Source organism: Leptosomus discolor, chromosome 9, assembly GCF_034619465.1.
Source record: "Leptosomus discolor isolate bLepDis1 chromosome 9, bLepDis1.hap2, whole genome shotgun sequence".
Taxonomy (NCBI): domain Eukaryota; kingdom Metazoa; phylum Chordata; class Aves; order Leptosomiformes; family Leptosomidae; genus Leptosomus; species Leptosomus discolor.
Window position 1 is genome coordinate 5,169,372 of NC_141399.1, and position 25,399 is coordinate 5,194,770.

Genomic DNA, 25,399 nt, shown 5'->3' on the forward strand with positions numbered 1-25,399 from the left:
TGCCCAGGGTCACTGCTGGTTGATGCAGGGAATGACTGTCCCACGAGCCGTCTGCAGGGCTGCCCGGGGCGAGCAGGGGCAGAAAATGACCCAAAATGCCCTTCCCGCTCCTCCGCACAGCGCCCATGGGTGCCCCATGGGGTGGGCTCCCCTGTGCTGCCCCGGCGCTGGGACCTACGGGGAGAGAATCCAGACAGGACTGTGGATTTTGGCTCGGCCGTGTTTCAAGAATTGCTTAAACTCGAGGAATTCATAACTTTGGAATTCAGCAAATTTGCACAACTCCGTGCATCTGTCGCTCCGTCAGCGTTGCGCCGGCTTTCTGCCTTCCTCGCCCTGTGCGTCTTGGGCTAAATATCTCGTGATTAACGACCCAACTCGTTGGCTTGTACTCGCGAGCATCTTATCAGTGGCCCTGCAAGATCCGCCGCCACGCGGGGAGCATGCCGGTGAGGGAACGGCAGCGCTGGGCGAGCTCGGGCCGGGCCGGGGCGGCTGCTCTGTGGTTTGTTGTGTCTGGTTTGGTTCCTACTTTTCAAGTTGCAGTTGCATTTGGTCATTCGAAGCTTATTTTCCTAGTCTGGCCAAGCCAGCAGGATCCCCGTGCGCTGCAGGGGAACATAAAACATCAGCCTTTAAGCTGGAGTGCTCAGTAGATAAGGATTTTAAGACTCTTGCATCATGCGCTGTGTCTTATGGGCTTACTTAGTATATTCCATTTGATTTAATTTAGATATTGAATAAGGAGAAACACTTTAATAGCCAGAAAAAGTACTGTACGTTGTAGTGCTTCTTCTTTCCCCATTGCCTTAAAGACAAGATGGCTGGGAGGGCTGACTTCGGCTGCAATTACATTTATTTAATTGTAGGAAGTAACAGGGTGTTTTCAAACTGCTTGAAAATGATGTTACGCCTTATCTGTACTATGAAGTGTTTCAAAAAGCCAACAAGAATTCATTGGGCTTTTGTTTTATTTCTTCTTTTCCATGACTAAACGTAAAGAATAGCTTTTCAACCGTTCCAAAGATTAGGAAATGTGCAAAATCAGTGGATTATTTCAGTTGGGTGGCTTGGGGAGGGCATGAAAATTCAGTGGGTGGCTCCGTCAGTGGTCTCCCCCTTCCCTTCCCCATCGTATAAATGCAAATAAAATTCGTAACTGAGTTGCTCTGAATGTTAGGTAGCCATTTATCTTGCTAAAAGGTTTGGTTTGCTGCTTGTTTTTATTGGCAGGATCGAGGATGGCTGGGGAGCAGGAGGTGCTGTTGGATGGCGTTCCCGGGAGATAAACCTCGGGGATGCGGTTTGTTCGGCGTGGGGTTTGCTCGGCGTGAGGCAGCAGCGCTGCCTGCCTGGGGGGTCAGCCTCGGTGGCTGTGCTGTTGTCCCCGCTTCCCAGGAGGCTATGGCAAGGGGCTGCTCTCTGTGCACAAGGTAGATTAAAAGGATAAGAAATAGCAAACCAGCCACGGAAGATTTTACTGTAGCAGCGAATAGGGAGCTGGCAGGAGAAGTGAAATATTTGCAAGTTGTAAAGGCAGCGGGTTCAGGAGTTTTGAGGTGGGATTGGGGTTGTTTGCAGAGATCCCTCGACTGGCCAAGATGCGCGTGCTGGATATCATTGCTGTAGCAGGCTTGTGTACCTTATATTAAACACCACAAAAAGTGCATTTGTATTATAATAAAGTAGCATTTATTTATTTTTTATCTGCATGTGTTATTTTTTATATTATACACATTATATAATACATATTTGCATTTATTATTTATAGATAATCTTTCCTTTGAGACTATTAATCATTGCATGAGTCTGCACCACCCTGGAGTAATCACAGTTGGGTATTCTCTCTCAGTTGGTGAGAGCCCAGAGGGTCTTTAGAGTGGGTGAAAATCATCCCAGACTTAGGTTTAAAAAAAGAAAGAGAGGGGGGAAAAAAGAAAAAAAAGGCAAAAGAAAAGCAGGCCTCCCAAAAGCTGTGGTGGAACCCGGTATTAGCAAATGCTTCTAGGAAGTTTGACTGAGAGCCATATGGCAATGTGGGGAGTATTATCCATCGCTCCAAAAGTTGGTCTCTGAATCAGCCTATTGACTTCAACAGCACTTCATCATGTGTTTTAGTTCTTCTTTGAAAAGGCTTGCATTCCTGAATCATGTCCTCTGATTTTAACCACTAGACAGTACTTTGTTTTGTGGTAGCAGACAAGTTCAGTCAGATTTCTGTGACTAAGTTTGCAAGTTTTGACTGCATCACTAGTGAAGTATGCTGATGAATATTCCCCTTCTTATCAAAATCCAAACGTTTGCCACTGTCCTTGAATTTTAGGGTGAAACTGAGTGTCTTTCTGGAATGGAGTTGGTGGGATGATGCAGGATACTCTGTTTTTATATGTTCATCTGCAGAGCGTTGTGGATGCTGTGATGGAAATAAACTGGGGTGAAAACAGTGATCTCAAAATACTTCCTTGAATTCTGCTTTCAAAAGCCCTGAGTGTTGGTGGTGATTGAACCTATATATTAAACCAAAAACCGGTCGTGTGGGTCCAAATTTGGATTGTATTTGGATGCTGACTGACATCCTGGAGCCTCACACGTGGCTTTGCTGTGCCAGGGGTGATTTGGACTCTGTGTTTGGTGAAAGAAAATGGTGGCTTTGTGCATCTTTTTGGGATGTACCAGTTCGTGTCCGTTGCATCCACAAGTCCTCCCTACCCTGACGTTATCACACAGGTAGAGTTTCCAAGTACCAGCCGTGGGTTTCGGGGAGGCGGGACGTGGGTGCTGGAGGGTCCAGGTGGGCTCCACTGACAACTGCCACAGCATCAGAAATGCAGGGGACGTGGGTTCCCCTCCCTGCTGAGGAAGTTCCCAGGGATTCTGCTCCAATCTGTCCCTTATTAAAAGGAAACTCTAGGCAAACCCCTGTGCTGCTACCTGGTTTGGCACAGAGAGAGGAAAAAATCCTGTCCCAGCCCATTCCTGGGGAGGGGGTGCATGGGCTTTGCTTTCATCCCTAAGAATCGTTATATTTCAGCAGAATTTTTTGTCTCACCTTTCTGTGTTTTTACAGCTAAAGCAGTTTTTACTTCCCAACTTTCAACATCTGGAATTCGGTTTCAGTTTATTAAAAAAAAAAAAATTCAAAATCCACAGTCTGGATGAAACACCAATGCCTTTGTATTTGCCCACAATTTTTAGCTTTAATTTTGTATCCTTGGCAAATGCCAGAAGTCCCAAGTAGTTACATGTTCAGTAGCTGCCATTTTCTTCTGTGTCTTAGTCTTAACCAGTTGGGGTTTTTTTTGATTATTTTTCCTGTTAGACCCTTTTCTAATTGGGGATAATACCAAAACGATTAATCAAATTAAGCATGAGCGCAAAGTGGCTGATGCACAAATCTGTCTTCTGCAGCAAGGTTGTCTTCCTGTAGCTGAAGTTGCTTAATGAGCCTCTTAGGCTCTATTTTTTAATTTTTTTTTTTTTTTTTTTTTTTTAATAAGGTAGTGTGTAGATCGTATTGACTTCAATTGTTGATTGGGATGCCTGACAGCCGGGAAATTAAGCCCCTTTGTGACCGAGTTGAAGGCCAGATTTTCAAGGATTTTCAAATGCTTAGCACCCATAATTGGTGTTAGATTTTTTTTTTTTTTTTTTTTTTGGAAGAAGTTCAATTCTCATTTGGACATCTAAATAAGGGTGGGAGATTATGATACTTGTAGCGACTGGTGTTACTGGGATATGACGAAGATTTTTTAGAAGAACCTGGCAGCTAATGAGCTAGTTACTTTACTGTCCAAATAAGAGTTTTGTTCTTCTGCATTTCTGCTTTGTTTGCAGATACTGAGCATTTCTGCAAATTCTGGTCTTGGAGGAGAAACTTCCTTGCCTCTGCCTCATTTTTCTGTGTTTTCTGTAGTGGTTGTTGGGGGCAGGGGGGAGAAATGAGTTGAGTAAATTAGACAACTGTTGGAAAAAAGGGGGACATGCAAAATCAAGTGTTTTACTTGCGTAATCTGTTTAACACTAGTGAGCCACAGAGCCTTGTGGGACACGGGAATAAAAGGAACATCTGTGCAGGCCACATGGCATGCTCCAGAGGAGTCCTCCGTCCCAAGCAGCTCTGCTCTGTTTGCAAATAAAAGCTCCAACCAACATCAAAAAGTTGAGGTGGATCCCAGCTGAAAAGGGAGAACAAATGTTACTACTTGGTGCAGAGAAGCTCCCTTTGCAAAGCAGCCTTTGTGGTCTTTTTAAGGATGCTTTGGGCATGTGTTTCTAATGGCAATTTATTTAAAGAAAAGAAGGGGGGAAAAAAAAAGGGAAAAAGGTTGTTTATTTTGGAAAAAATTATGTCTATATTGAAAGATTTTAGGAAATTGCTGAGCCTCTCAAGCTACAATCAAATACAGGTATATGAGGTAGAAATAAGAATAGGGATAGTAGTTTTTTTGGGGGGGCTGGAGGTTTTTGTTTGTGTGGCATTTTTTTCCTTTTTTTTTTTTTCTTTCTTTTTCCCTTTCACCTGAATATAGACTTCCTGAGATCCCAAGGCTTTGCAGGCTGATCTTACTCCTCTTCCTTTGCTGCCAGTGGTGGTGGTTGGTAAACAGCTTCATCGTCAGGCAGGGCCCTGGGGAGCTGCAGCTGCTCTGCTCCTGCTCCCCCAGGACACTCGCTGGAGGGGAGGATAAACAAGACAGCAGTACATTTATTTCCACTTACAACCTGTTAGAGTGCAGTAATTCTTGCAAGGATGCATCTAGTTTGGGGCTTTGCGTTTTCTAGACAGGCTGTATTGTTTTTAACAGAGTTGTGTATCAGCAAGCTGGGTAGTCTGTATCAAGAAGGCACGTATTTTTTTAATATGTAAATAGGAAAGGATTGTGTTTCGTCTTTATTCCAATGTACCCAGGGTGGCAATAACGGTTTTTAAATCCCTGCGAAACAGATTGTATATGGCAAAATTAATGTTTCAACTCTCCAAGTATTTTCTCTAAAATATTTGAATTTTTGCATTTATTATGCTGCTTGTTTAAAATAGCGAACGATATCAGCCGTGCATTCAAAGCTTAATTGGTGGAACACAGATTTATTCTAATTTAAAACAGTCACTTAAAAACAGTTTTGTATATATGTATACATGGGCACAACTTTTCATACAGTTGTCTGTTTTGGAGCGGTCTCTTAGGCACTGATGTACAAGTTGAACCTGTTTTCTTTTGTGCAACATGGCTTTGAGAAATCATTAGTTAAAACAGTGTTCTGTAGTTTCGTTACAGTCAGTAAACAGCCTAATGTGAGCGGCGCGTAAGATGGCTGAAGTTCTGCCTTTGATCAGGCTTTGAAATGTATTGTGCCAAGTGTCGTCCCAGGGTGTGTGTGCACCTGCATACGTATGTGTGTGTGTGTGTGTGTTGGTGAAAGCTGCTTTAATGAAAGTCTGGCCAAGTAACAAAACAACGTGTCCATCAGCAATTGCCGCTGTAGGACGGTGATGGGAGAGCAGCAGCAGAACCGCAGCGGTGCGCTCTTCCCTGTCACCCGCCCCAGGCAGGGCATGGGTATCTCGAGATGCTTTGGGTCGTTTTCCTCTTTTTCAGTCGCGTTTGACATTTGTCTTTATTTCCTCAGCCTCTTTCCCTCTTGTCCCGCTCCTTGCCATCATTTCGTAAAGACTTTGCCGCCCGTTTTCTTCTTGAAACTGGGCTCTGTTGCGATGCCACATCTGGCAGCAGTGGGGTGTTTGCAGCTGACTGGTGGCTTGGGGGGTTTGCTGCTCTGATGAGGGTCGGGCGCAGGTACCCCGTGCCAGATCCACGTAGCAATCCCTGACTTGCTCTGGTTGGAACATGGGAATTTCAGATACTTTCTTGTGCAGCCGCTTGCCGCCTTCTCCCACCTCACCTCATCTCACCTCTTCTCATTCAGCTGAACACGTGGTCGTGTATCTGCTGCTTGTTGGGTTTGTCCTGCCCCTTGTGGAAAGCTCACTCGTACCCAGGGCAGCCCTTCCCGTGGGGTGGCATTTCCAGCCTGTGCCACCCAAGCATTGCTGGATGTGGCGCTGTGCTATTCCTTAGGTCACAGCATAAAGTCTGGACAACTCTTTAATTGAATCAAGTGCTGCAGCCAGTTTTGCAGTTTGATGTATGAAACGATGCTCTTGGCTGCTTCAAAAGCCCAGGGAGCAGCCGAATCTTGTGGTGAAGAGGTGTGAAGAGGGCTGAGAGCATTAGGGAAAGGTGAGGGTGGTAGGGCTGACCTCACATGGATGAGATGAAGTCCGTAGTGGTCTGCCAGATCATCTGAGCTGTGTGCCTCTGCCTTTGTGATTTAAGTTGTGAAATATTAAAACTTGTCTTTCAAATCTGTTCAATATTACGAAGATTAGTTTTTGTTGGGGGCAGATTAATAGGTTTCCTATTCTGATTAATACAGTGATAATAAAAACATTGTGATTGCTGGAATTAATGAAGCCCAGATTCCTATTTCAAGGTTTGATTGACTTGGTACTTTAGTTATGCTGAAGCTGCTGCATCTCGCTGCCCGTTATTTATCTCCAGCCTTTGGAGAATCCGTACGGGAGCAAGAGAGCACAGGAGAAGGTCTGTGTTGGAGGTTTGTATTGGAGGTCGCATCAAAGAATTTGTTGGGGGAGAGGTTTTGTCCAAGAGTAGTCAAGAGTTTTGCTCATGTTGCAGGATTATTAGAGTTTCTCTGTCTTTAACCCAGCAGACTATTCTTGTGAAAGTTGTAGAAGAGGAGTGCCCAACTCAAATGTGTGGGCGCATCATTAAAAGCTCCAATTTGTCAATGCCAGATCGAACTCAAGTGCGTGGGTAGATCATTAAAGGCTTCAGTTTATCAGGACCGATCTATTAGCTGTTCCTCTCACTCCTCCACCCTTCCCCTTAGCAGTACGTGTGGGTTCCCCAGGCTCTCCAGCACTGAGGTCCATGGAAGTGCCTGAGCTGCCTCCGTGCTATGCTGGGCTCCCTCCTGGCAGGGCTCAGCCTGGAGCTGGCAGTGCGCCGGTGAGCCAGCTGGCTGTTGCAGACAGCTGATCAAATGGGTTTGGAGGCCTCCAGTGGTGCAAGCCCCAGAATTAATGCCGTGAGAATTCATGTCTTTGGAAGCTCTTTGCTCCTGTTAATCCCAAGGGATTCAAAAGATGCAGGTGGGGCTGGGCACAGAAAGTACATGGTGATCACGTAAGCCTTGTTCCCTTGGGAAACCTGGCTGAAGAAATGTTTTGTGCAGTATTTTGGTGAGGTCAGTTTTTGATGGCGTAAGAAACATCCGTTTTTCCTGGTGCACTGTCGGAATTCAGGCCAGGCTGGGATGGGATGTCTTTATGTACTCCCAAAACTGTTTCTCATTCCTCGTGCCGAAGCTCTCCCAGCTTTCAAATCTGCTTGTTGGCACAAAGATGACGAGATATTCCGTATGCTTGAGGAGGGATGTGAAGGAGAAGAGCAATCTGGAGGTGAGCACAGGGCTTCTGTACACCGTAGCCCTCACCTGCTGCAGACCAAATACATCATTTAGACAAGCATTTTGCCTCAAAAGTCTCAAAAGAACACGGACATCTTTTGAGCAAGCATTAGCCGAAATGAGCCACAATTCCTCATCTTCTAAACTGAGCTAATGATACTTCGCTGCTCTATGGATAAAGATTACTAAGCAGTTGAATACTAAGGTGCAGCAGGTCAGCTGGAGAAATTTTGCCCCAACATGTGTAGATTCAGCTTTCTGCACAGCTACGTACCCACCTGCATATCTGTCGTCAAGTGCAGCAATAAAGCAAGCCTCGGATGTGTTCTGACACTGCTCGGTTGCTTCTCTCAAGTGCTCTGCTCCTCATGAATAAAATGCAACTGATGCAAGATGCAGGTCACTTTTGGTTCGCAGGTATTTTGGAGTCTCTGAGAAAAGACATGTTCAGCATAAATGCTGTTTAAAAACCCATTTTGGATCTATTTTTATTGTCTAGCACAGTTTTATAGTAGGGTCGCGTAATCCCTATATTTAGGTTTCTGAGCTCTTATGATCTTGAGCCGTTGCGTTGCATTCAGCAAAGAATGGGAGAAAGCCCCAGGGCCAGAGAAGTACCTGGTTTTTGTCTTACGAAATTTCATGCAGTTGTTGCTAAGACAGAAGCTTCCAGATGTTCCTTAGCAAAGTTGCAGTGGGCTGCCAAAATAATTAACTCCATGAGGTTAATTTGGAGATGGCAGTTCTTGCCACTGCCAAAGCGCTGGTAGATGTGGAAAGGCTGGGAACAGCCATCGCCCTGGGGATGCTGTGGAGGGAGAGGACTGGGGAATGAAGAGGTCAGAAGCACCACACGTGGTTTTTGCTTTGATATTTTTTCCTACCCCGGTCCCTCAGGACATTTTCATCTGTTGCAAAGTTTGTTTTCTCCTCTGGGGTTTATTGCTGCAGGTCCCTGTTGTGTAGTGGTCCAGGGAACAGAGGCGCTCTCCTGGGTGTTGGTGCATCAGCTTAGGGCAGCGAGTCCCCTTCCCCAATTCGGGCAGGCACTGGAGCTGCTCTTGAAAACCCATGTGGTTTCACAGGCTCGATGCAGAACAGCCCCGGGAACATCTCTGTTCCTATTTCTGAGTGTGAGTTTTCACTCAGTGTGGATACTTTGTCAGTGAAGAAATTATACGTCTTATTTTAAAAATAATACCCGTGTTAGTAAAATGGATGTTTCATTTGTGCAGCGAGCAGCTTCCTCTGAGCTAAGCTTAAACTCAATCTGTGTTACTAATAGCTGGGGAAAAAAACCATACTAATTGGTATTTCTTAACTGATGTTTGCAAATTTTGCCTTTTCACCCTGAACATCAAATAGTTTTTCTATGTGTTTTTCCTTATCTCAGAGGAAAGATTATTGCTAACAAGAGATTCTACATTTTGTTAAGGTTTTATCAGGATGCAGGGAGTAAATATTTCAGAAATTCAGAGACTGTTATATTTTGATAATGCAAAGTAGGTTAAAGTAGCTGGATTTTGTGCACAGTGCAGTGTTTTCAAGCAGAATACGGATTTGGATGGTGACACATTTCGGTATTTAAAAGGAACATAAGCTCGCCTGTTGGAGGAGCACGTTTCAAATGTGAAATAAGTGTGTCTTTAAAAACCTTTCTTAATATTGTAAGTTTCAGTTTTATTTAAAGCCAAATAAAGTCTGCTGTGTGATAATGTTGGATATGTAGAAATACTCCCGTAATGCTCTCTCCACCTCCAGCATTTGTAACCACCTTTTATTTTCAAAGGAAAATGGTAGGCTTTGATATGATTCTGAGTGAAGTTTTAAAACATGTTTTTGTCTTTCAGTCTCCCGAGAACATTTTTTCTGAGTGACTCCGGCTTCCAGACACATTTGCCATGATAAGGGTTTCGATCCTTTCCCATATTTGCCCTGAGTCATGAGTGGATATGTGTGATGCCTGCAAGTAAAACTGGTGAGTTGTCAAACCTGAGTTTGCAGTAACTCTCACATATTCTTTCTCACAATCTCTCTTTCCCTTGCCCTTTTCTCCCCTTTTTAATATGGTGGGGTTTTGGGTTTCCTTTTTGTATTGTCTGTGCTTAAAAGCAAGTCACCGCTATTTTTTTAAAACAAAACAAAACAACCAAACCAAAACCAACCGTCATTGTAATGAAATAGTGATACCAAAGACTATCGATACAGAAAAAATACTCTTTTCCTTTCTTCTCTCCTTCCCCTCGAATGAGCTATGAGGTCCTTGGCGGTGAAACTGGAGTTGTGATGCAGGCAAAGCTACTGTCCGAAACTGAAGCCTTGCGGATAGACAGGGTCTAAACATGCTTATGTGGGCAATTCATGTCGTGATTAAATATGGATACGGAGAGGTCTGCTCTCTGTCATGTGTCACATGATGGACTCTCAAAGGAGCCATTGCCAACAAATAATTACTCCACTGTTTGCTGCACTTGCATCACAGTGACAAAATGGTGTCACTGGTACACAGGAGAGCTGTCTCGTCGCATGCGCTTGCCCCGTTCAGTGGCGCGTTGGTCCTGCGATGCCCAGCCTGGAGGAACACAGGGACAAAGCCTTTAACAGGAAATTTTAGCCGGGGTGCACGTGGTCAAGCTTGAGGGGGTGGTGTGGGGCGACCCCTTCTCTGTTAGTTGCCAGTTGCCATTTCCGCGTGGTGTTGGCCGGCCGAGAAGCCCGTTGGTCCCTTTTGTGCTGAACGAGTGGCGGTTGTTACTATCCTGGCTGTCCCTGTCCCCCGTCAGCCTGGCATGAGGAGCCTGCCCTTGACCTCTCCTCTTACCTACCTGCTCCTGCTTGCCTCTCTTAATAGCTGGGGTGAGAGGAGGGGCGATATTTCTTCATTAATCATAAGACTGCCGTTGGAAGTACAAGAATCATCTGATTTTACAGGAAAATTGGAAGGGCTATGTAAGAAATCTTTCAAAATGAGGAAATACGCATAATTAAATTGTGGAGAAAATGGGGGCACAAGTTGTTTTTTGAAAAAAATTCAGGTTTCTATTATATATTTGATATCCCTCTGTGTTAGAAAGTGCATTTCAATTCAAAGATTATAAACCCCAAGAAATTCTCACATCAGTGAATTGTGATTTTTTTTTAAGTTTCCATTTTTTCTTTTTTTTTTTTCCAGAGGTAGCATAATTACCATGTCATTTAGCAAAGATTATAATAGCTGTTCAGTTTTTACCGACTGGTGTAGTAAACAGTTGAATAAACCCATATGGCAGCTCCAAGTGTGCATGCAGGAGAGGGATTCTTACCATTTTCTTCACGTCTGAATTACCAACCTCACTGATATGACTGAGATTCCTCAAACAGGGACCAATTCCAGACTTCTCCAGTGATGCAAAAATTTCTCAGTGCTCTGTCACATATGAATCAATTGATTTTTAATCACAGTGGTTAGCTAATTATTTCTTTGTGCCTATGAAGCATGCATGGAAGACTTGGGGTTATATGCAAGGTATGTGCCTCTATTTAAAGTGGTCTGCGCATTTGCTTAATACTTCTTTAGTAGCTGTAAATAATGTCTGGAGTCTGAGTCTTGCTATCCAAGTCACTATTGAACGTTGAGGCCCTTCTAGGGCTGGCATAGGTTAAGTGAGGCATTGCTGGGTATTGTGATAGCCCTGGGGCACTGCCTGTAATGAGACTTTGTGTCTGGTCTCGGCAGCGGCAGTGGCAAGTGGAAGGACGGGAGTGTTTTGAAGCATCCTCTTGAAATACCAGGTTGAGTTATGGAGGTACGGAGCTGTGGCCAACCGGCATCTGGAGTAAAGACAAAGTGTTCGAGTAGCGTGCCCTCTGGATAGCTTCAATATTAAAAAATAAAAGCAAGGAAAAGAAGAATTGTTAACTCTCTCCAAATGCTGGCTTCAACAAAGAAAAGGACTCATGCTATTCCTCCTAAAATTCATTTACTTCCAGTTATCTTAAAATTTTCTTGTCCCATAATAGCTTTAAAATACTTTCTGAATGCATTAGACTCTCTAGGTGCTTCGAAAATACTGCAAAATAATAATATGAAATGACCAAGGGTTGAGCAGTCCCACTGGAAAGGAGCAGTTGGCCAAAACTGGTGCTTGTGTTCATCTTAACCCTGATGTATGACCAGCTCTCCACCATAATTCTATCAAGAGATGGTAAGTTGCCTAGCAATGTGCTGACTGCAGAGGGTACGTGTTGAGCTAATTCAGTTTTTGTTCTCGTTTTCCTTGAGAGTTCAGCTTAAAGGAGTGATCCTTTCTCTGGCTGCAGCAAGAGCCACTTCTCGGCGGTCTCTCTTGTTCCCTACTTGAGTGTCCCTGGTGATGTCAGGAATTCATTCACCGCCGTACGCGTTTTAGAAGTTTCCAGCTTATTGAGTAACCAAATGTGGTTTCTGCTGATTGTGTTGGCTGAATACGTAGGGCCTTTCGAAGAGACAAGGGTTTTATTTAAAGCAGAGCGTTTAGTTGTATACCATTTTATGGCAGGCAAAGGTCATCTAGGGTAAGCAGCCAGAACAGTGAATTGCCTCATTGCAGCACCTAGGAAAATGAGACAGAAAGATACGGTAAAAGGTTTTAACAAATTGCCCATAGTTATAAATTTTTAAAGTCGGGGAACTGGTGCTGTGTACGTTTTTAAATTGGAGATAACCATGCTTGTACGATAAATTGAGTTAAGAACAGAACAAATCAAAATAATGGGGTGGCACTAAACACCCGGTTGTGCAGCGAGTTGCTGGCACAGCGCGCTGACGGCGGGGCTCGGCGCTGCGCGCGCCAGGCTGACGCCGCGTTAGACACCTGCCGTGTCCCTGCACGGCCGGAGGTGTTTCTGCTGGGCTTCGTGGTGACCTTTTCTGGCAGGGATGCCCTGCTTCTGGTGGACACAGAAGGCTTTGTCTGCCCGCGATGCTTCTTGTGACAGCCAGGGAGCGAAAGCCGAAGGGGTTTGTCCACAGCTGCGGAGCAGGAGTGGGTTTCCCCCGGGTCAGCGGGTTGTGCTAACCCAGATGTGTGTCGGTGGGACGGGGGGGAGTGGGACGGAGCTCCAGGAGCTGAGCCTGGTGTCCCCCTGCAGAGCTGCACGGCGGGAGAGGTGGCGGCAGCCCGGAGATGGCACTTCTGTCCTCGCAGGATCTCCCTTGTTCCTTAAAGCATCAGTGGCTACAGAGGGACTCTGTTTTTCGGAAACTTTTCTGTTCGTGGAAGTTTGCGTGGCGAGGGGGAGGAGAGAAGAAGTAATTTTAACAATTTAATATACTACATAATATGTTTTATAAGCTGGTGTGAATGCTCCTAAGTATTTTGGTCTTTTTTCATAACACAATGAACCTAATATTGGTAAAAATACAGATCTTAGCTGCCACCATAAAGAGAGGCTAGATTTAATAAACAGTTATGAATGTTGGCAGCTGCCTATCAGATTGTATAACATCGGCTATAGCACATGAAGACAGTGTCAACTTACATTTTATCTCAGAAGTATTTTCAAAGCATTTATTTTGCTTTCTCTTGAGTCCTTAACCTAATTCAAGTTATATAATTGGCGGAATATTTTTCCACACCGCTAATTGGCTGGGTGCCAGCGTGGAAACCATTGTCTGACTTGATGATGATCAGGAATTAACATGACATTTGCGTGGTGGTAATGGAATACATTAGTAATGTAATTCATGACTGTAAGAAAGAGACCATCATCTCCCACCTCTGATCAGCAGGAGGGGCTGGGAGGATGATGAAATGCTCCCAGCAGGCACCTCACAGCAGTGGCTGGCCAATCTCGATGTCAAATTTAGTTTTAAATTCTTCAGACAAAGCTGTAATGCTTACCAATTAATTACTACAAATGTCAATTAAAAATCTACCAAATAATGCAGTAAGATTAAATTTCAATTAAAAAAATTACATTTAACAAGGAAGATACAACATTATTTTAATGAATTCTGCTGAAGGTGACAGTGCATCTAGATATATTTATACCGTGTAGGTGGATCTAAATTCATTGGATGATGTTAACAATGTTACTCTGCGTACATATTAGTTTTGAATGTTATTTCCACTTTGGCTATGTCCTGGAGGAGTTGGGGCATCAAGGGGCATTTCTCGTCACTGGAGAAAGGGGAATTTCACGCCTTCCAAGTACAGAAATCTTCTCGCACCTAAAACGAGGGCTTTATTGTAGACTTCTGTCCTGGCCGAATTAGCGGTGTTTTTCCTGGCTTTGTAATTATGAAACCATACACAGAATTTTTGTTGCGATAGTAGAACAAGCCCTGACTTTGCTATGACTATAATGATTGCTTGGGACGATTTTTCAAGTAATCTGTTTTGTCGTGCAAATAATATCCATTATTCTGATAAATCGCTTAACAGCAAAGGATTTTGCTGTGTGAAGGTGGTGAACTGCGAGTCCTGAGCAGAGCTTTTATCTGCAAGGCTTCACCCTGGCTTGGTAGAGTGTTTGAATGCCTGATTAAAATCCCTTAGTTGACACTTCGGATGCTTTATAGATGTATTTTGGACTAGGAGTGGCATAGCAGAGATGAGGTTCTGGGTTTGCGCGGATCGCGAGCGTACGTATGACAACCTCTTGTAAAACCTGGCACCTCATCGGAGCATTAACAGCGGAAAGTGGGTTTTGTAGCTGGAGTTTTGTGTTGTGTAACTGTGTTTTTATTGAACAGGGCAGTTCTTGCGGGGCTGGAGGTGGAGATGCTGGTGCTTTGGGAAGGTGTGAGAGCCTGCGCTCGCTGGTGTGGCGCAGGGGCAGAGCTGGGGTGTGCAAGCAGCTGTCCTGGTATCGAGGCATTTGTGAGCCAAGCCCTCTGTGTACGATCTGAAGAATACTTTCTCAGCTTGCTTGCCTTTTTTTTTTTCCCATGAGCTTTTATTATGTTTTCACACCATCCTGCCTAAAATAGGTAAGAGGGGAGACGTAATTGAAGAAACAGATTTTATGTGTCAAGCCAGCACTGAGAAAAGTCGCGCTCAGGGACCAGAGGCTCCTTCTTCTTGGCACTGCTGTGTCTGGAGCCATTGAGTTTCAGCAGCTTTTAACTTAAAATATGTATATAAAAAAAAATACAATGCATATGGAGAAAATCAGAAAAGCCAAACAACTGCTCATGGCGGGTTAAAGTAATGATACGCTCTTTAGTAGACGGGCCTTGCCGGTCCCTTGGTTGCTGTTCAGGCTTTGCCCATTGGTGGGTGAACACAATGAGCATGATCTCTGTCTCACTGCTGCAATTCAGATATCTTTGGGTATTGGTAACAGCTTTACAGGATCATTCCTGCTTTGTGTTATTATCTGATAAAACTATCATCAGCAGGAGATGCAAGACAGCCTTTTTTTCCATAAGGGCCTCAGGAAATGGATACTGTGGAAGTGTAAGAGCAGCTGAAACGTTTTCTCACCAGCCCTCACAGACGGCAAGGTGATGGAGAGAAAGGTAGAGCAAGGCAGACTCATTTCCTCACCAGGAGCCAGAAAGCTTTAAACAAGGAGGCAGGGAGGGAAGAGTGGGAGCGTGTAACGTCTTTCTGCCGGGAGATAATGCCGTGAGGAAGTTGTGGGTTTGGGGCACCCACTGCTCAGACAATTAGGTGGTGGCTGGAGGTGCTGCTCTTAAAAACCCATCTTCCCAGGGGCTTTCAGCTCTACACAGGGTCAGTCATTTCTGATTTGAGCACCGGGATGAAGTTCTTTCTTTGGTTGTTTGAGAAGTGGTGTGTGTGGTATGGCAGAAACCAAGCACCATCTGTATGCCAGGTTCTGCTGTGTTGGGGTGCTCCGTGGGGAGCTTGTGCCCATTCTAAGCGCTCATGGTGTCTCATCTCCTCATTGGAGTGTCCCACATGAAGCTTGTGCCTGTCCTGAGCACTTGGGGTGGTGTCCTGTCTCCTCCTGAGTTCTTACAGGTAAAGATTTCTGCCTTTGGTAGGGAAGTGCTTTGCTCTTTCTGTAAGAGTTGACCAAACGTCTTGAAGGAAGAGTGTCTTTGGCTTTGGGGGAAATATTTATATCTCTTTGGGTTGGTTTGTTTTTTGTTTTTTGTTTTTTCCTTAGTGTAGGGTTGTGTCAGCTATATTATACTGGGGGAACACTGAGCCTGAGGAGGAAACTTCAATAAACTGCCCTCGTATTGCCAGTTTATTCCCAGCTTTCATCCACTGATTTACATCCCATCTGAAGTAAAAATACCCAGACTTCAGTAGTTTTGTTTACCTTTGCTCATATCAGTCTGGGGCGACCTGAGGAGATGTAAAAACTGTTCTCACTCTGACATTTGCGTGAGCCGCGAGGTCAGGTGAGAGGAGACAGACGCTGTGCAAAGTGAAAAGGCAACAGGGTTTATTAAGTCATCGTTGTTCCATGGTTTATAATATTTAGACAAAAGCAAACCTCTCCAGGGAGGGCTTATGAAATGAGAGACTGGAGAAAGCTCTCCGAGCTGATGGCAGATCCTGTCCTCTTTGGGTGGTTATGAGATGGCGGGATGCTGGCCCTGGGGAGAGGGCTGCAAGGGCCCTTGTGTGGAGTGTGCATATAGGGGGGTCCTCAGGAGCTGCTTCGGGAGGAGGACGTGGACTTAAAGTACTCATGTAGGACAAAGTTGTCATATTGTCATTGTGATAGTGCTCTGGGGAGAAATAGTCCGAAATACTTTTTATCTTCATTAATACTCCTTCCCGGCAGAGCCTGAAGAGATCATTCTCACTTTCAGATATACAAGGAAACCAAATACAGAGTTGTTTGTCATGAAAATCCGATTTATATACAGCGGCTGTAAAATCCCAGATGCTGAGCATAGAGGGAGGCTGCTCTGTCACCAGCCAGTCGAGGGGAGAGGTGACTATAAAACCAAGCTGCAGTTCCCTCTTGACAGGGGGGTGGTGGTTGCGTCTTCAAAGAGCTTCAAGAGTCTGCCATGCCAAGCCTTTATGGATTTTGTTCTCACAAAGTAGGTAATAGATAAGTCTGATCAAGGAGATAGATATAGATATGAAGGGAAGATCTTTGCTCAGGGAAATATCCATCATTGCTTTTTACAGCATGGTTCAGGACTGTAGCGCAGAGCAACTGAAGCATTTGGGGTCCCTGTGTTGTGAAGGAGGTGCCGCAGGTCTGAGGCTGCTCTGGATGTCTCACAAGCGTTCAATATGCCCTTGACTCCGGGGCAGCAGGATGTGACCCTCACAGAAAGACAGATGACGTTTGCGGGCTTGATGCTTATTGTTTTCAGCAGAGCTGTACTGGATCCAGTAAAGTTGCTGCCGTCGCCGCTCGGAGCAGAAGTGGCTACAGCTGAAAGAGACACAAAATTGTCAGTTAAAAAAGCCAACTCCAAGCCCATTATTCTACTCTTGAAAAATATCTTACTTCCCAGTCTTTTTTTTTTCCCCACATGGAGCGAATCTTTAGGATATTAATTTTCCGCTGCCTTGTTTAGTATATTTTTTTGATAATGCCTTTTTAGGGTCAAAGCCAGAAGTTTTTCTCTATGTGTTTCAGGTAGGCAAAACTCCCAGTGCCTCAGTGGGGGCCTCTTCTGAAATAAGTGAACACTAATTCTTCTCATCTTAATTGGGAATTTCATCTGAGTAAACAGAGGAAAGGTCCAGGCTTTGTTTTTTTAAAATACCATAAAGTGGTGCCTGCTGAACAGCTTAAGTTGCTGCGGTGGAGGGGGGGGGTGGCTGGCTCTCGCCTCCGCATTTGGTAGCCAGAGCCTTTCACGATGGCTTGATGCTCATCTGATGCCGTGGGCCACCATGACCCCATGGTCCCTTGCCTTACTGCCCAACCCTGCCTCGTTCTTCACTTTGCCTGGACCACTGCAAGCACTCGAGTGCGGCTCAGCGAGCTAAAGACAGTGTCGTTTTCGGAGATTTGGCCTTAACCCGGAATTTCCATGTTTTTGTGGATTTAAGTCAAACCTTAATACTACTTCAGCGTAATGTTTTCATAGTTTAATGTTCTTACAGCTTTTTACAGTGTTTCTTTTAAATTCTGTCACTGAAGTGTATGAGAGTTGACAAGTGTAAATATGTAGTTAGACAATTTCAAAAGTGTATTATTTACTGATCGACCATAATGGCTCCAAAGGAGCCATTATACTCAATCATATCATGTCACTCTGTGGCACTTATTATGATGGTAATATGGATATGCATATTATTTTTTTTAAAGCATGAGAAGCGTTATTGTGCATGTGTAAAAGCTGCTTTTAATTGTCAATAATGCTCCAAGCTTTTTTTTTAATATCAAGATTTTAAACCACCTATGGCTACCAGCCTGCGAATTGTCATAGCAAAAATCCATGTCTACAGGAGGATGGAAGAAGGCACGCTTGATATTTACAGCAACATGACTATGAATCTCTTTAATATGGCTCTCCTATAGCTTTGTTAGATCCCAGGCCAACCTAGAACCCTAACCAGAGCGCTTGGCAGGTAAAAGCTTTCCATTTTATCTCTGCAGCTTTCATCTGCTCCTGTAAGCTCTTTCCCTGACTTCCTAATTGTGTTTGTGACATTAGCAAATGGCTGGTCTGAAAATACCACGCAGTGCAAGTCATGTTAATTCAGCGATCTTTTTTTTTTTTTTTTTTAAGGTGTCACAGAAGATGTCTTTTTGTAGCGCTGGGGTAGAGAAAGAAGGAGAGAAGGCAGAATGAGAACATTGAACGATGTAAAATAAAAGAAAGAGACAAGCAGAGAGCTGGGAAGTGCTAAATATGCTTCAGCCTTTTGGTAGAGCTGGTGTCAGTAGAGAAGGAGGTAAGAGAGGGTAAGCAGTAGCTCGCTTGCTAGAAAACGTCTTTTGTGGAGAAGATGGGAGGAGAGTTTGAGTTTTAATGACTAGAGGTGAGGAGCTAAGGTGCGAATCTGGCATGGGGTACAGCAAATCGATTGCGGAGCAGTAATTAGAGAGAGGAGGAGGAATCAGAAGTGTTTCTTAACTTAGAAACCAGGATGTGACTGGCTGCTGGCTGTTGCTACTCAGAGGTAGGTAAAGAAGAAAGGAATCTTTTGGGCAAAGTCCTTACCACAGAAGACACAACCAAGGTGAAATCCAGTTTGTGGTTGTCAGAGAGATGTGGAAGAGGAGAACCCACCGTTGACAAAGAGCTCTCCGCCGTCCGGCAGGGCAGTGGTACATCTGCGGGAGCTGCAGGGCTGGTCTGGGGGCTGAGTCCTACCTGTGTGTGTCGGTGGGAGAGGTTCTTCCTGGCGTGTGGCTTGGGCAGGAGAAAGCGAGAAGGTTGTGGCTATTTGTGGGTTTTATTTTGGTTGCAGAGTGTCAAAGCAGATGACTGCTTTGTCTTTTCTGTTCAGACTTTAGGACTAGTTTTGCTTTGTTGCTCTGTTATCGGAGCGGTTATTTACCCTGGTCTGAATGAAATTGGGCTAATTACTGAATTACCATTTTTCCCCCTTACTCTAAAGAACTTTCTGTTGGAAATGCATTTTGCTTTAAATACGGAAGATTACCCGTGAGATGCTAGGCTGAGCTGATTTTGAGTAGTTCAGGAGTGGAAGGATACATACATGTAATATTGCAGATCTTGAACTGGTAACAGTCCTATTTCCTTGCAACAGTTTTTAAATTAATAGAAGTAGCAGGTTTGGGATTTTTTTTAGCCAGTTCTGCATTAATTCTAACTTGTCTCTCTTTCTGAAATTGTATTAAAGCTGTTTGTCCTCTTTTGAGATACTTAACAAGGAACATAAAAGCAAGTAAATATGCTCTCACTGTTTCCGTCCTTGACCTACATAAACAATTGTATATTCAGGCTTGGGATTGAGTCTTGTATTTGTGAGAAAGCTAGGGCGAGTAAAGCTTAATTATTCTTTTGACGTGCTTCCTATTTAGAAAAGTTACTTGTTGAAGTCTCATCACCCAAAATATGAAATATCGGTGCTATTTCTGCTGGGATCCTTAGTTTAATATTCCAGATGAATGGTGTAACTGCTCATTTGTATAAGAGGATGGGGATTTATGAAGCTACTGTGCATTTGTACACACACGCATGCACTAGCACACAACACTTGTTGATGATTCAGAGAAGGAGTAGAGTAATTCAGCTCTTGGACTGCCTCACGTGTGATTGGCTTCCTTTCTGAGGGACTTATTTTAGGGAAAAATCAATGTCAACTGAAAAACATTCCATTCTGAAAAGACAAAAATTCCCCTACTTGTGAAAATGTGTCTTGGCAGCTGATTTAACTTATGATACAAGATTTAACACTTTTCACTAAACATGAATATTTACCATGGCAACAGCTACGTTACGGGCCACATGTTGGAGACTTGCACATTGTTGCAGAAACTTGTAGCTCGCCACATTTAGCCGAGTCCTTGTTTCCACCGGCAGAAGGAGCCCACTCCTGCAGCTGTTTTGGGCACGGACCTCCCGGCAGGGTCGGTGGCGTTCCGCACGCTTCCAGCAAGGTACAGCGAATCGCTCCGTCAGGCGTTGGCTGGTGATCGGCCCTGCGGAGCTACGTAGAGACAAGACACTCGGTGACAGAACAACCCGATAAGAGGCGTGCGTTCGCCTCCGATTCGCCTTTCCAGCAGCGGGGTGGGAAGAGCTTTCTAAAAGTTTCGCTTCTCCAGACTCTTTTTGTCCCCCCCTGCATCCCTCCCCATCGCCCCCCCCGGACGTGGCAGATCAAACCCGCTTTGCCACACGCAGCAACGGGTCTGCCGTGTCCTCCGGCCGGTCTGCCCTGTGCCGTGCCCGCCTGCTACTGTCACAACTCCTTGTCACCTTTCATTTGCGGTGTAGTGGCTTTTCAGGCGATGTTAATGGTATTGTGCTCGTCAGGGGCTTGGTAGAAGCGTGACGGCCAGGATGGAGCCCTGGCAGATGGCGGCCCCGGTTGAAAAGCAGCATGCGGGGCTGGGGCTGGTGCGCCGGAGGTGATGGGCTGGGTCTTCTGCAGGGGCAGAAAGTTTGTGGCTTTGGAGTTGCGAGAAGAGCAAGCCAACGCAAGCAAAATAAAAGATGGCTTCAGATGATCAAGGTTGCAGTTAAATATGTGTGGTTTTTTGTTGTTTTTTTTTTTTTTTTTTTTTTCCCCTGAAACAGAACTAGATAATCATTCAATAAAACTGTAAATCCTAGCTAGGAAGGACTAGGTGTGAAACAATAAGAAGATTTAACTTTATAGGTGATCACAAACACCTGCAAGTACCTTGAGCAGGAGCAGTTTTATTTTATTGAATTTTACAAGTTAGGAAGAACATAAATTCTCTTGTTCTAGGACAAAGCTGTGAAGGGTTATGCAGAAACCCCTTTTGCCAGAGGTGAAAACCCTCAATTTGGGTGTTTCTTATACCTTTCTCTGAAGTGTCTGGTCTTGGCCATTGTTAAGGAAAAGGCCTTGGTCTGGAGGGGCTCAGACTTTTCGTCTTCTGAGCACTGGTAGGACCTTTGCCCTTTTTCTTTCTTTTAAGATACTCCAATTTAAATGAAACTAACTATGCAAAGCATAAACTAAGCATGCAACCAGGAGCATAGCCTGTGCCAGGCGGGGTCCTGGTGCAGGGATGGTTGGGCTGGGGATGCTCATCCCCCTCCATCAGCCTTGGGCTGTGGTGGCACGGTGGAAGGTGTCCTCTGCCCGGCCGGTGTGGCTGGTACAATGGTCCCGCTGCGCAGGTGCTGCTCTGGGCTGTAAGGCTGGTTTAAATCTTGGCCTTTACTTGGTGTGAATTTGCCAAGCTGCGCTGATCCAGAACTTAAATAATTTGCTTCTCTTTTTAGCGTTGTGTCTTTTAAAGGTGTTATATTTGTTTCTATTTTGCGCTAAATTAAAATTAAATGGTTCTGCTTTGTACATTTAATAGTGTACAAATGTCTCTTTTTAAATCCTTTTAGCCTATGTATATGAGACTAAGAAAAAAGCAACAGAATAGGGGCCTCTGATTTTTGTTGTACTTCAATCAAATACCCTATTGGGATTTCAATTATAAGTGAATGTTAACACTTGTTTGTTACTAAGGTGACTACAGTGTCAAGGTTATATGGATGTTGTAGTATTATAAACGCAAAGGTAATGCAAAAAAGAAAAATAGTTGTGTTGGCTAAAATCATCCTGTTCCTATGGCATAAAGTTGCACACTGTCCTACATTTCAATTCTCGTTCTATTAAATTACCTGTTTAATAATTTGAATCCAATGTTATTTTTAAATTATATTGCAAGTGTGTGACTGAGGTTATTTTTAAGATATATTTATTAAGGGAATGAATACAATAAGACAAGTCATTGCAGCCCACATACAGTTCCTTGACTTCTCATTTTATGATGTTTCAATTGCATATGATTACCGAATGTAAGTTTTAACTTTTATGGGGGTTCATTAGAGATGCAGCTGTGTAGAGAGAAATTCAATAGAATTTTATATATATATATTTTTTTTAAGCTCTAAAAGTGTAGTGAGATGGAGCAACTTGATGGAGCATAATTTCAAGCTTCCTACTTCGAGCTTGAATGCACAGTTGTGGGGTCTTCAAGGGCTTAGCTGGGCTGCAGTGGAAATCTACTGACGATGGGGAGGGGAAGGGCACTAGCACGAGGTCTGTGTGTTGGGGCTGCGGGAGAGTGGAGCATCTCAAATCGAAGGCGTTTGCCTTTTTTTCTGGGTAGGACACAGAGAAGAGGTGGTGTCCTTGGTTGCGGCCAGGACTAGCATGAAGTGCTTTTTGCTCCTGTGTGAACGTTCTGGTGGAGAAATACGGTTTGCGGGAAGCTGTGGTGTTCTCTTCTAATAGAGAATCTAAGTAAAATGAACTCCCCAAAAGCCAATATTGAAGGCAATCTTAGTGAGCAAGTGCTGAGAAAACGAATTTTGGGGCACATTTAGAGGAATAGATGTAGTAAATGAGTAAATCTATCCTGCAGTTAAATGCTGCGGTGCTTTGTGTGAATACTAAACAGGAGCATATCCCGTCAAGTGTAGTTTAGTTGCATAATTTATTAGCATAATGTGTTTGTTTTTAATGTATAGGAATGTAAACATCTGTAAGTGAATGATCATGTCTTTCGGTAGGAGGAACCCCATATTCAGAATTAATAGGGCCAGCAGCTGTTCGGAGAAAACTTGTTTCACAATACAGACTAGTTCTTTCCAACCATCGGCTTCTCATAAGGTTGCAAACCATGTTCCAAAGCAAAGGCATCCTTCTCCGGGCATAAGAAGGGGAAACATTTTTGTTCTCAAGATTTTATTCAGCGATTCTCAGCCTTGGACATGCTGGTGCGTTGCTCTGCAGCCCTTCCTGCTTTCCCAGCTGGCCAAGTCCAGGCCGAGCATCTCATCTCCATGTCTCTTGCAGGAGTCTCTTCAGTAGCTGTAGCAGCATGTGGATATCATCTTGGCAGCATCTTTTTCTCTTTGTTTTCCTTTCTTGTGGGAAGGGGGAAGATTGAATGGTAACTCCTGGAGTGTGATCTTGTCAGGGTGAAACCCACTGAATGTCAAGGGAAGCAGAAGAAGTGGGTGGGGGAAGAGTCTATTTCTGCTTTTGGTTTTGATTGGCAGCTTTTTGTTTGGGCTGGGATCTTTGAACCTGTGGGCAAATGGCTCCGCAAGTGTGGGCGTGTGGAGCCCTCCTAGGAGATGGCTTTGCCCCTGTGGTGGGCTCCTGCGCCTGCCCTGCTTGCTGCCGCCTGTGTTGGGTGAAATGTTCAGCATGTGCGTGGGAGGAAGGATCAGGGGTGACTTGAATGTAAGACTTCAAAAATCTCTTCTCCAGTGATTAAAGCTGCTTCTGTGACTGGCGTCCTTGCTTACTTTAAGTTCTTACTTCTGGTGGTGGCTTCTCTGAGTAGGGACAAGTGTTGTGGGGTGGAAAAGCTGGGTTTGCCTTGCCTCAGACCCCGAACTGTCAGCTTACTGGGAGTCTGGTCTTCGCCTGTGGGGAGTGGAGAGGAGGGAAGGGTTGTGGCACTGCATCCGAGTGGAGCACGGGTGGGTTGGTTTCTGTCTAACCGTAGAACATCATCCCTAGAAAAATGGTGTTCCTGGGCTGTGCCACCTCCCACAACAAGGAAAAACAGATGAAAAGCAATGAAGCACACAATTACATAATGAAAAACAATAAAATGCGTCTTCTAATATGTACTACTAGTGGCCATATGACTTTGCTATAAAAACTAAATGTGATTACATTTTCGGGAATTGTGCTGTGTGATAAACTCTGGGGAAAAAAGTGAGCAAGAACTTAGGAGGAGACTTCTTGTTTAATATAAACCTCAGACCTGGAAGTGACACATAGCAAGGAATAAATGTCCATCATCTATCAAATGAGGTTTGAATGGTTTAGGTCACACTAGACAAACACTTCTCACCCTAAAACCTTCTTTTCATCTTCATTCATCAACAACACCTTAAGCTTGTGCCCCTCTTTCTCTTTTCCACTCTCTCAAAAAATAATAATCTACTTGATGCCTACAAATCACTTCTGGCTGGCGTTTGTTAGGCGAGTTACGAGCTATGGCTGCTGCTGCTTCCATCATCACTACCTCCTGTGTGGAGAGGAAAGAGGGTTGGAAGTTTGTGAAGAGGCTGAGGAGGGAGAAATGCTGCAGAAATGGTGGTTGTAGACATGGGAGATGGTGAGCAGAAAGAGATGAGAGAGGTAAGAGGGTGGTATAACTGGCAATGAGGATTGCTGTGGGGCAGATCCCTTTCTTGAACTGCACTGTGCAGTTTGTGTAGTTTGTGCCTTGTTTCTTGCAGAGGTTTGTGCTTGCAGAGTGTAGAGCTATGCGAGGCAGCGCATCCCAGACCCTGCAGACAGGAATGAACCCGTCCTCTGAGGGTGCTGTTGCTGTATGTGTAAATCCCAGCAGCCAGGTTTGGAGCTTTAGAATGGAAAGGCGAATCTCTGTGGCCAGGCTGGAGAGGATTGTTCTCTTCTGCAGATCCCTCAAGGTGGCCCTGGCTGCCCTGGTGGGTGCTCAAACCCAGAAGCTCATCTTTAATTTGCTTTCTTACTCTGCCTTGTAATTTCTTCCTGCTGCCTCCTCTGAGGTCCTCGGCTGTACTGTGCACGAGCCGTTCAATCTCCATTTCCTGGTAGGAAACTACCCCTCTTACACTAATCCTTGTCCAATAACCCCTAATTTTTATTGTTATCCTTTTCCAATTTATGGGACTCCTCTTGGATTAACTTCCCTATGGTACAGTTTTTCCCATTGCATTGCTTGCTTGTTGCTTCCTCACCGGTTCTTCTTTCTTTCAAAGATATTTTTCTGGCTCCATCCCCAATAGCCTGGAAGTGATTTGTTCAGCAGCGCAGTCCCCTGGTTTTCAAAGGCCACAGACTGTTTTCCCTTGTTTTCTGCCTGCCTTCCTTCTTCCTGTAGTTCTGGGGAACGGCCTGACAGACATGGCTTCTTCACAGCCGCCAATTATGTTAATCTGTGTGACTGCAACGGGCATGGGTAACAGCAAATATCTGTTTGAAGGTAGAATTTTGTGTGAGTGGAAATTTCTGTGAATCTGGCAAGGAGAACTTGTTGGGAGGGCACAGACAGGCTAGGGGAGGGAAGTCAACGTTTTAATTGCAATATAAAGGTTGATTTTTTTTTTTTTTCCCCCCCATTTTAAACATTGCTTCGTCTGATTCTGATGTATGGTTTGGAGGATACCACTATCCATAGCAATGTGGCCCAGCGGGGGGTGTGGGGTGTGTGTCTGTCACCCGCCCAGTCCGTGGCTGGCATTTTGAAGTTGCTGCCCCGTGCTCAGTACCCCCTCGAGGTATTTTCAAGAGAGCTTTGGGTATCGTTATCCTTTGAAATTTGTCACAGTGATGTAAAATTGTGAGGGCACGGTTGTTGGTGGGGTGGGCTC

At 44.6% G+C, this 25,399-nt stretch overlaps 1 long non-coding RNA gene across 2 annotated transcripts in view; it reads left to right on the forward strand.

Annotated features, from left to right (window-relative positions):
- LOC147414831 (uncharacterized) overlaps positions 1-25,399 on the forward strand; it is a 66,591-nt gene that overhangs the window by 36,974 nt on the left and 4,218 nt on the right. For both annotated transcript variants that reach the window (XR_015183769.1, XR_015183770.1), the window contains exon 2: positions 9,342-9,469. This is a non-coding gene — a long non-coding RNA (uncharacterized LOC147414831). The remainder of the gene's footprint in view (positions 1-9,341; positions 9,470-25,399) is intronic.